Here is a 13,681-nt window from a genome sequence, read left to right as displayed (position 1 = left end):
AAGTCCTTCACCAATCATTGAAATAGAAACAAATGCTGTTAAATGTTTGAGTGACTTATTGAGGAAAATATATAAATGTTGTGCAATATACTGAAAAATAAATTTAACATAATTATTAAATTCCGGAAGTGTTCTCAACATTGCATAAGACACAGAGGAAAAAAAAAAAGGAAAATGCCTACTTTAATAGTCTGTGTAAAGATATTTACAGTCTAAATAGATTGGTAATACAAAGCACAAGAAGATGCCAGAGGTTGATTCTAACTTTTGATGATTTTTAAAAGTAAAAGGCCAATGACAAAAATCCAATGACAGCATTTTTACTGGCAGGGGTTAGTGTAGGAAATGAATTTTAAGGAGGAGTTTTTTTAAAAAAAGAGGGAGGTTGCCTGGCATACACGCTTTAATAAATGCCCAGCTCTTAGAAAGAGACCGACCAGTCCATAGCATTTCTGAAGTGTCTTCAGAATACTGTGGCCATAGCTATACTTTGACTGGGGTAAGTAAAGTTTGTAAATTCCTTGGGCACGTGCATAGTGTGTTTGCTTCAAAAAAAGAACAAGATGAATTCATGGAGGATAGGTCCATCAATGGCTATAAGCCAGGATGGATAGGGATAGTGTCCCTGGCCTCTGTTTGCCAGAAGCTGGGAATGGGCGACAGGGGATGAATCACTTAATGATTACCTGTTCTGTTCATTCCTTCTGGGGCACCTGGCACTGGCCACTGTCAGAAGACAGGATGCTGGGCTAGATGGATCTTTGGTCTGACCCAGCATGGCTGTTCTTATGTTGTGTTGGAGTGCTTGTGTTGATGCAAAATGCAGTGCATCAGGAGTATGTATCTCAGTGTGCCATGGACCATCATGTGGTACAATGCCTTTTGGGAAATTTTCACAGTGTGTTGTGAGAGAGAAATGACTTGATCTGCACTCCAGAAGCAATCCCACCAGTCAGTGCTTGTATCATAACGCAGGGTTGGGGTGACAAGCAGCGGCTGCAGAACTTTCGGGTGCGAAAGGCCATGTTCCTGGATCTGAGCTTGCCCCAGATCAAGAACAATAGAATGAGAGCTGCATTGGAAGCTTGCAACGCTGGATTGCTCTGTCAGTGGAAAATCAGTTTGAAGCTGGAAAATGTATAGTGCAGGTTGTTGTCATGCAAGTGTATAGGGCCCTTAATCAGCTCCTGCTATGCAGGGCTGTGACTCTCAGCAATGTGCAGGACGTGATGGATTTTCTGCCGTGGGGCTTCTGACCTGAGATGGGGCAATAGATGGCCATTCACAATTATCTTTGAAAACTCATGGTGACTGGGGGAGGTCCCGGATGATTAGAAAAAGGCAAATATAGTGCCCATCTTTAAAAAGGGGAAGAAGGAAAATCCGGGGAACTACAGACCAGTCAGCCTCACCTCCGTCCCCAGAAAAATCATGGAGCAGATCTTCAAGGAATCCATTTTGAAGCACTTGGAGGAGAGAAAGAAGATCAGTAACGGTTAACATAAATTCACCAAGGGCAAGTCATGCCTGACCTGATTGCCTTCTATAATGAGGTAACTGGCTCTGTGGATATGGGGAAAGCGGTGGACATGATATATCTTGACTTTAGCAAAGCTTTTGATACAATCTCCCACAGTATTCTTGCCAGTAAGTTAAAAATGTATGGATTGGGTGAATGGACTATAAGGTGGATAGAAAGCTGGCTAGATCGTCAGGCTCAATGGCTCCAAGCCTAGTTTGCAGCCGGCAACAAGCAGAATGCCCCAGGGGTCTGTTCTGGGGCTGGTTTTGTTGAAAATCTTCATTAATGGTCTGGATGATGGAATGGATTGCATCCTCGGCAAGTTTGTGGATGACACTAAGCTGAGGGGAGAGGTAAATATGCTAGAGGATAGGGTCCAGAGTGACCTTGACAAATTGGAGGATTGGGCTAAAGAAGTCTGATGAGGTTCAACAAGGACAAGTGTAGAGTCCTGCGCTTAGGACGGAAATATCCTATGCACTGCTACAGGCTGGGGACCGAATGGCTAAACGGCAGTTCTGCAGAAAAGGACCTGGGGATTACAGTGGATGAGATGCTGGATATGAGTCAACAGTGTGCCCTTGTTGCCAAAAAGGCTAACAGCATATTGGGCTACATTAGTAGGAGCATTGCCAGCAGAAGAGGGAAGTGATTATTTCCCTCCAGGCCATATCTGGAGTATTGCGTCCTACAGAAAGGATGTGGACAGATTGGAGCAAGTCCAGCAGAGGACAATGAAAATGATTAGGGGGCTGGCCCCCATGACTTATGAGGAGAGGTTGAGGGAACTTGGCTTAGTTAGTCTGCAAAAGAGAAGAGTGAGGGGGGATTTGATTGCAGCCTTCAACTACCTGAAGGGGGTTTCAAAGAGGATGGAGCCAGGGTGTTCTCAGAGGTGGCTGATGACAGAACAAGGAGCAATGGTCTGAAGTTGCAGTGTGGGAGGTCCAGCTTGGATATTAGGAAAAACTATTTCACTAGGAGAGTGGTGGAATTTCCATCCTTAGAGGTTTTTAAGGCCCAGCTTGACAAAGCCCTGACTGGGATAAATTAGTTGGGGTTGGTCCTGCTTTGAACAGGGGGTTGGACTAGATGACCTCCTGAGGCCTCTTCCAACCCTAATCTTCTGTGATTCTGTGGTACTCCTAAGCCTGTTTGGACACCACTTTGCTACAGAGTACATCAACAGAAAGGGCTACTTTTCCAGGATTATGCAAGAGTTGTTGGATCACTGGGGATGCGTCACTGAATTCAGTTTGGGCTGGTCAGGAAGATGCATGACACTCACATCTTCAAGAACACAGGACTGTGCAGAAAACTGCAAGCAGGAACATTCTTTCCTGACTGGCGGATTACCATTGGTGATACTGAAATGCCAGTAGTGATTCAGGTGACCCAGCGTAACCGTTGCTCCTCAGCTCATGAAGCTATACTCTGGCCACTTTGACAGCATCAAGGAAAGCTTCAACTACCAGCTCAGCAAGTGCAGACAGACTATGGAATGTGCTTTTGTTAAATTGAAAGAGATGCTGGTGGTGTGTAATCACCAGATTGGATCTTGGTGAGCAAAATATCCTAAAGGTTATAGCTGCATAATATCTGTGAGGCAAAAGAGAAAAAACTGGTGCTAGGATGGAGGGCGAAAGTGGAGCAGCTTTCTGCTGAATTTGAACAGCCAGACACAAGCTATTGCAAGAGGTTATTTGGAGCTATGCAGGTGAGGGAGACTTTGAAGGAGCATTTTAACGGTCAACCACAGGAGTGTTCTGTTAGAGTGTACAAACGATCAGCAAGCAGTATACAAGTGGGTATTTTCCTGAACCTTTGAATTAAATGATGGTTGCTGTATGTCTACAAGTACTGTGTGCTTTTCACTACAGCTATGTATTCTGCAATATTTGTTGTAAATGAATAAATAGAACTGTGAGTGGGAAAAACAATGTGCAAAATAAAATTCTACATACGATTTTTTTGCATAAATTAAGAGTGGAACTTTAAAATTGGAACGGGAGTAAACCTTTCTGTCCATTTGCACAAATGCAGTCTGTTGTGGCTACATGAACAGCAACTGTGGTTCTTCAAGCGCTTGCTCATATCCATTCCAGTTAGGTGTGCGTGTGCCGCATGCATGTTCGTCGGAAGATTTTTACCATAGCAACACTCGGCGGGGCGGCTGGGCGCCCCTTGGAGTGGCGCCGCCATGGCGCCGGATATATACCCCTGCCGACCCAACCGCTCCTCAGTTCCTTCTTACCGCCCATGTCGGTTGTTGGAACAGTGGAGTGCAGTTTCACTGACATCCACCTCCCTAGCTACTTGTAGTTCTCTAGTTATTTTGTTGTGTGTGTGTATATATAGTTCATATAGTTATAGTTAATTTTCATTGTTCATAGTTAATGTATAATTTCACATGCTCGGCCTGTCACAAGCCGATGCTGACAGGAGATCCACACTACTCCTGCCTTAAGTGCCTTGGAGAATCTCACCTGACAAATAAGGTCACATTTGCAAGACTTTTAAGCCAACAACAAAAAAAGGAGCGGGACCTTCGGCTAAAGCAGCTCCTCATGGAGGCGGCTCTTACCCCTCCGCCTTTGGCACCGAGCGCTGGTCAATCGGCAGGCAGAAGAGCCTCCTCGGCACCAGACCGCACCGGTACTGCCAAGGCCTCTTGGCACCGGCCGTCACCGGCACCAAAGTCGAATCGGCACCACTCCCTCTCCCCGAGGTCGAGAGAGCCTAAGACTCCTGCTGCTTCCGTGCCACCTGCACTGCAGTCAGAGAGCTCAGCTTAAGTCAGATCGCCCGGCACCGACACCTGCCGTGGCACTGACGACGTCGGCACCATCGATTCCGGTCCCACGAGGGCTGTCGAGTCCGGTGCCCGACAGCTCCCTGGCACGCGCCATGGTTGAGCTTACTGACTCCTGCTGCTTCCGTGCCACCTGTATTGCATCCAGAGAGCTCAGCTAAGTCTGATCGCCCGGCACCGACACCTGCCGTGGCACCGACGACATCAGTTCCGGTCCCACGAGGGTCGTCGAGTCCGGTGCCTGACAGCTCCCCGGCATGCGCCATGGTTGAGCTTACTGTTCCCTCCATGCCAGAGATATCCTCAACGGCGTGGGATCTGATTGCCATGACAGAGTCGACGCTGCCTCAACCCCGGCACCGCCGGTGCGGGTAATACAGTCTATCGGCAAGCCTGCCTTGATAAGACCATCTTCTGTCAGCACAGCAGAGCGGCACCGTTCACGATCACGGTCCCACAGACGCTCCAGGTCTCATCGGTGCTCCCGCTCCCTACACTGCTCCCACTCCCAGCACCGTTCTCTTCTTTGGTACCGGTCGCACGCGCGGCACCGGTCGGTATCCCGTTCGCCTGCCCGCCACTCTTGGCACCGTTCCAGCTCCCGGCACCGGACTCCCATAGCTGCTCCTGATGTCAAGCCTCGAGATCTCAGTTGACCTCCTGGCACCACTCCGGTCTCAGGTTCCGATCTCCTTCCCGGTACCAGTGTGCCTTCCAGTATCGGTTCCCGGTGCCGAGTAGAGCACGGCCCGCTAGAGACTCTGCCCAGGGCTTTTCAGCACCTCGATGGCCATCCAGACACGCATCAGTGTCATCCCACGCGGACAGCTCTTACGCTCAGGACCGCGATTCTGATGTGCCTACCAGAGTCTTCCAAGAGACCCAGGCCCGGGACCAAGGACCCCATCTGTGGTCTTTCTGGACACCTTGGGCGTACCACCAGGCCCAAGGCGTACCAGTAGTTCTGTCTCGCTCTGTCTCATCAGAGTCAGGACCTCCTAAGGAGGGTAGCACTCAATATGAACCTCCAGGTGGAGGGGGTCCCGGAGGTAAAGGACCCAGTAGTGGACATTCTATCGGCGGGTGTCCCTTGCCATTTATTCGGACCATCCAGGCGAATGCCCATACTATATAGCAGTCTCCAGCCTCTATCCCTCCTGCGGCCAGGGGAGTAGAGTGTAAATATATGGTGCCCTCTAAAGGGTACGAGTACTTGTATGTCCATCCTCCTCCCTGCTCACTAGTCGTCCAGTCTGTTAATGAGAGGGAACGCCATGGCCAGCAGGCGCTAGCCGCTAGCCCTGAAATTGAAGGAGGCTGGGCGAATGGACCTACTCGGCCGCTAGGTGTACTCGGCAGGGGCCGTACAGCGCCGGGTGGCAAATCAACAAGCCTTGCTTAGCTGCTATAATTATAACACCTGGGTAGCGGTGGGTAAGTTTACGGAGCTTCTCCCTCAAGACTCCCACCAAGAGTTCGCTGCTTTCTTGGAGGAAGAAGAAGGGTGGCCAGAACTCCCCTCTAGGCCTCGTTGGATGCAGCCGACTCAGCAGCCTGGACTCTGGCCTCAGGTGTTGCCATGCGGCTCATCTCATGGCTTCAGGTTTCAAACCTCTCACTGGAGCTGCAGTATAACATTCAGGACTTACCATTTGATGGTAAAGGTCTCTTCTCAGAAAGGACTGACCTCAGGCTGCAAAGCCTGAAGGACAACAGGGTCTTAAAGCGCTCTCTCGGCGTGCATACGCCGGTGACCAACGCAGGCCTTTCCGTCCCCAGCCTCACCGCCCCATACTCTGTGCCTACACAAAGACAGGACTTTTGACAGGCGGCGCGCCCGAGGTGGCCGCAGACAACCGTCAGGACTCCAAGGGGGCCAAAATCAAGGTCCCTCGAAACCACCACCGGGACCAAAAACGAACTTTTGAAGGTGTGCCTGAGGGCGACGTACCAGTTACAGGCCAGGATCCTTTTCCAACCATCTCTCCTGCTTCCTCCCGGCGTGGTCCCAGTTAACTTCAGATCGCTGGGTCCTACGCATGGTGGAATATGGGTACCACCTACAATTTATTTCAATCCTGTCCATCTTCAGGGACCCCTCTCACGAGCAATTCCTCTTACAAGAGGTGCAGACGCTCCTCGCCATAGGAGCTATAGAGGAGGTACCGATGGACGAAAGGGGCAAGGGGTTTTACTCCTGTTATTTCCTAATCCCCAAGTCGAAGGGAGGTCTCAGACCTATCCTAGACCTGCAAGGACTCAGTCAGTTTATGATAAAGTTGAAGTTCCGCATGGTATCCCTGGGGACCATTTTCCTGTCCTTGGATCCGGGAGACTGGTATGTCACCCTCGATATGACGGACGCATACTTTCACATCGCCACCTTTCCTCCACACAGGAGATGCTTCCGCTTTGTAGCCAACTGTCAGCACTTCCAGTTTACGGTCCTGCCGTTTGGCCTTTCTGCAGCCCCAAGGGTATTTGCAAAGCGTATGGCTGTAGTCACGGCCTACCTCCACCGACGCCGGATACACGTTTTTCCGTATCTGGACGATTGGCTCATCCGAGGGGCCTCCAAGACACAAGTCACTCAGCATGTGGGCATCGTCAAGGACCTATTCACATGTCTAGGCCTGATGATCAATACAGAAAAATCCACTCTGGTTCCCACGCAGAGGTTAGATTTCATAGGAGCTATTCTGGACTCCAATCTAACCAGAGCCTGCTTACCACAGCCGCAGTTTCAGGCGATGGCATCAATCATCCGAGGTTTACAGAATTTCCAGACGACCTCGGCTCGCACTTGTCTCGGTCTCCTGGGCCACATGGCTGCCTGCACGTTTGTAACCAAACACGCCAGGCTCCGCCTCCGTCCTCTCCAAGTTTGGCTCAACTCGGTATACTGCTGTCATAACATTTCTTCCCAGATCTGGACCTTAGCGTCCAAAATATGGGTGTTAGCATGAAAACCTCCAAGCTTAGTTACCAGCTTGGACCTGGTAATTGCTGCCACCAGCTAGGAATTATACAGTGCTTAGCTCACTGTGTTCTCCCCAAAACCTTCCCTGGGGGACCCCCAGACTCAGATGCCTTGAGTCTTACAACCAAGGGAAATAACCCCCTCCCCTTGTTTCCTTGTTACTTCCTCCCAGGCTCCCCTCCCTGGACGACCCTAGGAGATTCCCTGCTTCCAGTCCTGGAAACACAAGTACCGAGAGATCGAATCTCTCTTCCCCCTCACCCAGAGGGTATGCAAAGTCAGGCTTAGTAAATCTAACACAAAGAGATTTCCCCCCTGACTTCTTCCTCCCACCAATTCCCTGGTGAGCTGCAGACTCAATCCCCTGGAGTCCACACTAAAGAAAAACTCCAACAGCTCTTAAAAAGAAAGCTTTATATAAAAAGAAAGAACAACAACATAAAATATCTCTATATTAAGGTGACAATATACAGGGTCAATTGCTTAAAGGAAAAAAGAATAAACAGCCTTATCCAAAAAGAATACAATTTAAAACATTCCAGCAACTACACACATGTAAATACAAAAGAAAACAATATAAACCTATTGTCTTACTATCCTTGTACTTACAACTGGGAAACAGAAGATTAGCAAGCCAGGAGACAGAAAAATCACTCTCAGAGCCGAGATGGTCAGACCCAAGACAAAGAACAAAGAACTCACACCCAAAACTTCCCTCCACCCAGATTTGAAAAAGTCTTGTTTTCTGATTGGTCCTCTGGTCAGGTGTTTGGTTCCCTGTGTTAACCCTTTACAGGTAAAAGAACATTAACCCTTACTCCAATCTAACCAGAGCTTGCTTACCATAGCTGCAGTTTCAGGCGATGGCATCAATCATCCGAGGTCTACAGAATTTCCAGACGACCTCGGCTCGCACTTGTTTCAGTCTTCTGGGGCACATGGCTGCCTGCACGTTTGTAACCAAACACGCCAGGCTCCGCCTCCGTCCTCTCCAAGTTTGGCTCAACTCGGTATACTGCCCGGGCAGGGACCCAATTGACATGATAGTCACCATTCCCCCAAGCACCCTAGGCTACCTATAATGGTGGCTAACTTCCTCCCTGGTGTGTGCAGGGATGCCGTTCCATCCGCCAACCCTCAATGTCCCTGACGACGGACACGTCATCTGTCAGCTGGGGTGCTCACCTTGGTCTCCTTCATACTCAAGGCCTTTGGTCTTCTCAGGAGCTGGCATTACACATAAATGTCCGAGACCTGAGAGCAGTCCGCCTGGCGTGCCAGGCGTTCCAGCATCAGTTGCGAGGCCGTTGTGTCTCAGTGTTTACAGACAACACAACAGCCATGTGCTACATAAACAAACAGGGAGGGACACGGTCCTCCCCCATTTGTCAGGAGGCCACCCAACTCTGGGACTTTTGCATACCCACTCAATAGCTCTGGTAGCGTCCTTTCTCCCAGGCGTTCGGAACACCCTGGCGGATCGACTCAGCAGGTCTTTCCTGTCTCACGAGTGGTCGATCCGCCCAGACATTATGCATTCTACTTTCCAGACATGGGGATTTCCCCACATAGACCTGTTCGCTTCCAGCGAAAACAGGAAATGCCAGATGTTCTGCTCCTTCTAAGGTCTCTCCCCAGGATCGATCTCAAACACTTTCCTGATGCAGTGGAAGAGCCAGCTCCTTTATGCATTCCCACCGGTTCACAAGGTCCTGCTGACACTCCGCAGGGACAGGGCGCGCACCATCACGATTGCTCCAGCGTGGCCCAGGCAGCACTGGTACACCATGTTGCTCGAGCTGTCGATAGCCAACCCAATTACCCTGCCACTCCACCCAGACCTCATAACTCAGGTCCACGGCAGGCTTCGCCACCCAGCCCTGCAGGTTCTTCACCTCACGGCATGGCTGCTGCATGGCTAAACCAGTCAGAGTTATGTTGCTCTGAATCAGTATGACAAGTTCTCCTGGGTAGCAGGAAGCCTTCCACCCGGTCAATGTCCCTGGCTGAGTGGAAGCGTTTCTCCTGCTGGTGCAAAACGCTTAATCTTACCCCACTGATGTCTCGATCCCCTCTATTTTGGACTACCTCTGGTCTCTCAAACAGCAAGGCCTAGCAGTATCATCACTGAGGATACGCTTGGCAGCCATCTCTACCTTCCTCTCAGGCGAAGGTGGTCGTTCCGTGTTCTCACACGCTGTGGTTTCGAGGTTCCTCAAGGGCTGGGAGCACTTATACCCTCAAGTGCGCCATCCAGCCCCGTCCGGGGACCTCAACCTGGTTTTAACCAGACTTATGTCTCCCCCATTCGGGCCGTTAGCAACCTGCTCGCTGCTATACCAGTCTTGGAAGGCAGCTTTCCTCGTAGCCATTACATCGGCCAGACGAGTCTGCGAGCCTAGGTGAATCTTACGGTGGATTCGCCGTACACTGGGTTCCACAAAGACAAGGTGCAGTTGCGACCTCCTTGCTTTCCTCCCTAAGGTGGTTTCGGCCTTTCATGTTAACCAGGACATCTTTCTCCCGGTCTTCTTCCCAAAGCCACACTGAATGCGACGGGAGCAACAATTGCATTCCCTGGATGTCTGTAGAGCGCTCGCATTTTATATTGAGCGGAGAAAACCGTTTCGTAAGACGCCCCACCTCTTTGTCACGGTAGCAGACCGAATGAAAGGCCTACTTGTTTCCTCTCAGAGGATCTCATCTTGGGTGATGGCAGGCATCCGCACTTGTTGTGATTTGGCTCATATTTCCCCAAGCCACATCACCGCACATTTTACCAGGGCTCAGGCTTCATCTGCTGCCTTCCTGGCTCATGTACCTATCCAGGAGATTGTCGCGCAGCTACCTGGTCCTCGGTCCACACCTTTGCTTCGCATTATGCTCTGGTTCAACAGTCAAGAGATGATGCAGCCTTTGTCTCAGCAGTTTTACATTCTGCCACATCTCACTCCAACCCCACTGCCTAGGTAAGGCTTGGGAATCATCTAACTGGAATGGATATGAGCAAGCACTCGAAGAAGAAAAGACGGTTACTCCCCCTTGTAACTGTTCTTCGAAATATGTTGCTCATATCCATTCCAAACCCGTCGTCCTTCCCCACTGTCAGAGTAGCCGGCAAGAAGGAACTGAGGAGCAGTTGGGTTGGTAGGGGTATATATCTGGCACCACTCCAGGGGGCGCCCAGCTGACCTACCGAGTGTTGCTAAGGTAAAAATCTTCCGACAAACATGCACGCAGCGCGCGCACACCTAACTGGAATGGATATGAGCAACACATCTCGAAGAACAACAGTTACAAAGGTGAGTAACCGTCTTTTTCTCTTGCTGTCCCCCAGCATGGCGTTGTAGGGATAAAGATGCAGCCCATGATGCCACATGTGTTTGAGGGTGTAGGGAGAAGTGACCATGAAATTCTGAGAGGACTGCAAAGAGTAGAAAATTTGGGATTTTTGGACCTGTAGATCAAGCAGAGTGTGCAGCATTTGAGTTTGTGGCCTGGGAAGATCCATTATGTCTGGTACATCTCCTTCTTGTCCTGCTGGGACTCTTACTCTTGGATCTTTTTCTTTTCCTCTTTCTTTCTCTATGCTGTCAGTCATATTGGCCTTCCAAGACCTTTGTTCACAGTCCGATGCAGCGCTGGATCTGGCTGAGCAAGTCCACTTCTTACTCCTCTTTATCAATGTCAGGTATTCTGTTAATATGGAGGCGATACCTCAAGGCTGCCACATCAGAAGCTGCTGATAAAAACAGACATATGTGCCATTGGATGTACAGTCACAACAGAAAGGGAAAGATAAATTTCCAGCTCCCTTCCTTTATTCTTATAAACACTTCTAATAAGACATGCTTATTGACACTGCTGCTTTGGAAGCCCATGGCACAGCACTGCTCTCCAGCCTGTTCTGTTGCATGAAGAGATATAATTTTGGTCTGTATTCCGTGGGTATGAATATAAGGAAATGGCACTGAATATTGGCACTGTTTCCTACTATAGTGGTTTTAGATATCTCATTCTTGAAGGTCACAAAGGTACAGAGAACACAGCTGCTGCTGGCATCCCAAAGCTGCCCGGGCCCATATGCTGCTAGCCTGTTTACTGCAGTGGCACCAGCTGAACTCATTCAAAGTGACATGAGAAAGTGCCCTATTGCGCAGGAAGAAACAAGGCAGCCCTCCATACAAACCTTTGTGAGAGGATTGCAGAGTGTCTCCATGAAAGTTTCATTGCAATTTGTCAGGAAGGATACAAGGAACATCCTATGTGCATAAACAAAGGGCTCTGAATGCTCTGTGCCTCCCTCCTCCCAGCCGAACCCAACGAGGGAATGAAAAGCAGATGCCAATTTTGCCTTTGTATCTCTACCTCTTCTTGTATGATTAAAACAATGAAAAGTCGATAACTGTGCCTTGTTAACTTGAGGACGGGCCGGGTGTCATCTTTAAACATTGTAAAGAGAAATATATGCACACACTAATCAGAGTTTCCCTTCCCCTTCGTCGGGCTCATCTGCACTCATCTGGTGAGGCTGGCTAGACTGTGGTGGAGTCTCAAACATGTTCTGGCTCGCAGCCTGGCTGGAGTCCCGCAGCCTGGCTGGAGTCCCCCACCCTGTCTGCTCCTTCCTCCTCCTTGCTGTTTATAGCCAGGGTCTCTGTCTTTGTCTCCACTGAGGTATTCACTGTGCTCTGGGCAGTGCTGGTGGAATCTGTGCTAAGTATGGCATGCAACTCATTATAAAAGCAGGAGGTCTGCAGAGCAGCTCCAGATCTATTGTTGGCCTTCCTGGTGAAGTTTCTGCATTTTCACATGGCACTGCTGCTGATCTCTGTCATAGCCCTTTGCCTGCATCCCCTGTGCAGTCTGGTTGTAGGTGTCCACATTTTTATGGCTGGTCCATAGCTGTGCTTATACAGCCTCCTCTCCCCACAGGCCCATGAGATTTAATTTCTCCTGTCTATTCCAGGCTGGAGTGCATCTAGTGCCTAGAGTCGCATGGCTGGCGGGGCAGTTGCACACAACATGAGTGAGCTGCTAGGTGTGCTTGCCAAGGTATCGAGTCTGAGAAAAGCATTTAAAAAACACACGGGTGTTTAAAGATAGGGGTGGTTCTGGTCTCTTTGAGCAGCAGAATTTAAAATTGTGACCAAAATGACAGGCAGTGGGGCATTGTGGGACAGCTGATGGAGGTCTGTTCAGGTCAACACAGATCACATGGAGTCTGCACATGCAGTGCATTGACCTCAATACATCAACAATAGCTCCACACTTTAGGGCACTTAAGTCAACCAGAGACAAATTTGAGTGTTGACACATGCACAAATAGCCGGTGCAAGGTGGCTTGTGTAGACCAGGCCTATGAGGCTAATGTGCAGTGTTACATTTTAGCTAAAAGAAAAGTGCTAATTTTTTGCATAACTGTCATTGGGGTCATCCAAAATTTTACATGAATTATTAAAGTAATACTTTTATAACATGCGTCATTCTGGCTGTAATTTGAAAACTTTAATGTCTGCACTTATATTCCTCTTTGGTATTTAAAAACCTTAAATTGCAGACCACACATTTGCAAACTGTTTCTGGACCTTCATTTGTCATAGAACAAAATAGAAGAATTGAGAGCATGACAGTTAAGAATGCTGAATGTTGCTTGTGAAATGAACTTCACACTCCAATGAGAAGAGTTTGGATTTCTTCACTTGAGCTCTTGGAACACAGTAGCCCCTTAACATCATGTGATTAACATACCTTTGTGATAAGCTATTGTGTACAGAATTGACTGTAATTGTGGAGTGTATCGTAGAATTATAGAATATCACAGTTGGAAGGGACCTCAGGAGGTCATCTAGTCCAACCCCCTGCTCAAAGCAGGATTAATCCCCTGACAGATTTTTGCCCCAGATCCCTAAATGACCTTCTTAAAGATTGAACTCTCAACCCTGGGTTTAGCAGGCCAATGCTCAAACCACTGAGCTATCCCTCCCCCAATACAATATTCAAATTGTATTATAAAATACTGACATAAAACTTCATTTTCAAAGCATTTTAAAAGTATTTTTTAAACAGCATTGATCTTCACAAAGTTGACTATATATAAAATTCCCCATTGATGATGTTACATTAATGCTGTGATATAAATGTTTACATTTGAACAAAACTATGGGATAGGTTTTCAAAAGCTACAAATGTTGGTGTTCAGTTCCCACTGAAAGTCAGTGGGGGTTATGTGCTTAATTTGAAAATCAACCCCTGTAGCCCCTGTCATAAACAGATAGCTAAGGGTTAATGTCTCTTTCACCTGAAGCACCTGCCCAGAGGACCAATCAGGAAACCGGATTTTTTCAACTTTGGGTGGAGGGATTTG

At 48.7% G+C, this 13,681-nt stretch overlaps 1 protein-coding gene across 2 annotated transcripts in view; it reads left to right on the top strand.

Moving 5' to 3' along the window:
• DDX10 (DEAD-box helicase 10) overlaps window positions 1-13,681 on the top strand; it is a 375,483-nt gene that overhangs the window by 214,101 nt on the left and 147,701 nt on the right. The window lies entirely within an intron of this gene.

Source organism: Gopherus flavomarginatus, chromosome 1, assembly GCF_025201925.1.
Source record: "Gopherus flavomarginatus isolate rGopFla2 chromosome 1, rGopFla2.mat.asm, whole genome shotgun sequence".
Classification (NCBI taxonomy): domain Eukaryota; kingdom Metazoa; phylum Chordata; order Testudines; family Testudinidae; genus Gopherus; species Gopherus flavomarginatus.
The sequence above is the reverse complement of the archived record's forward strand: the minus strand, read 5'-3'. Positions and strand labels throughout refer to the sequence as shown.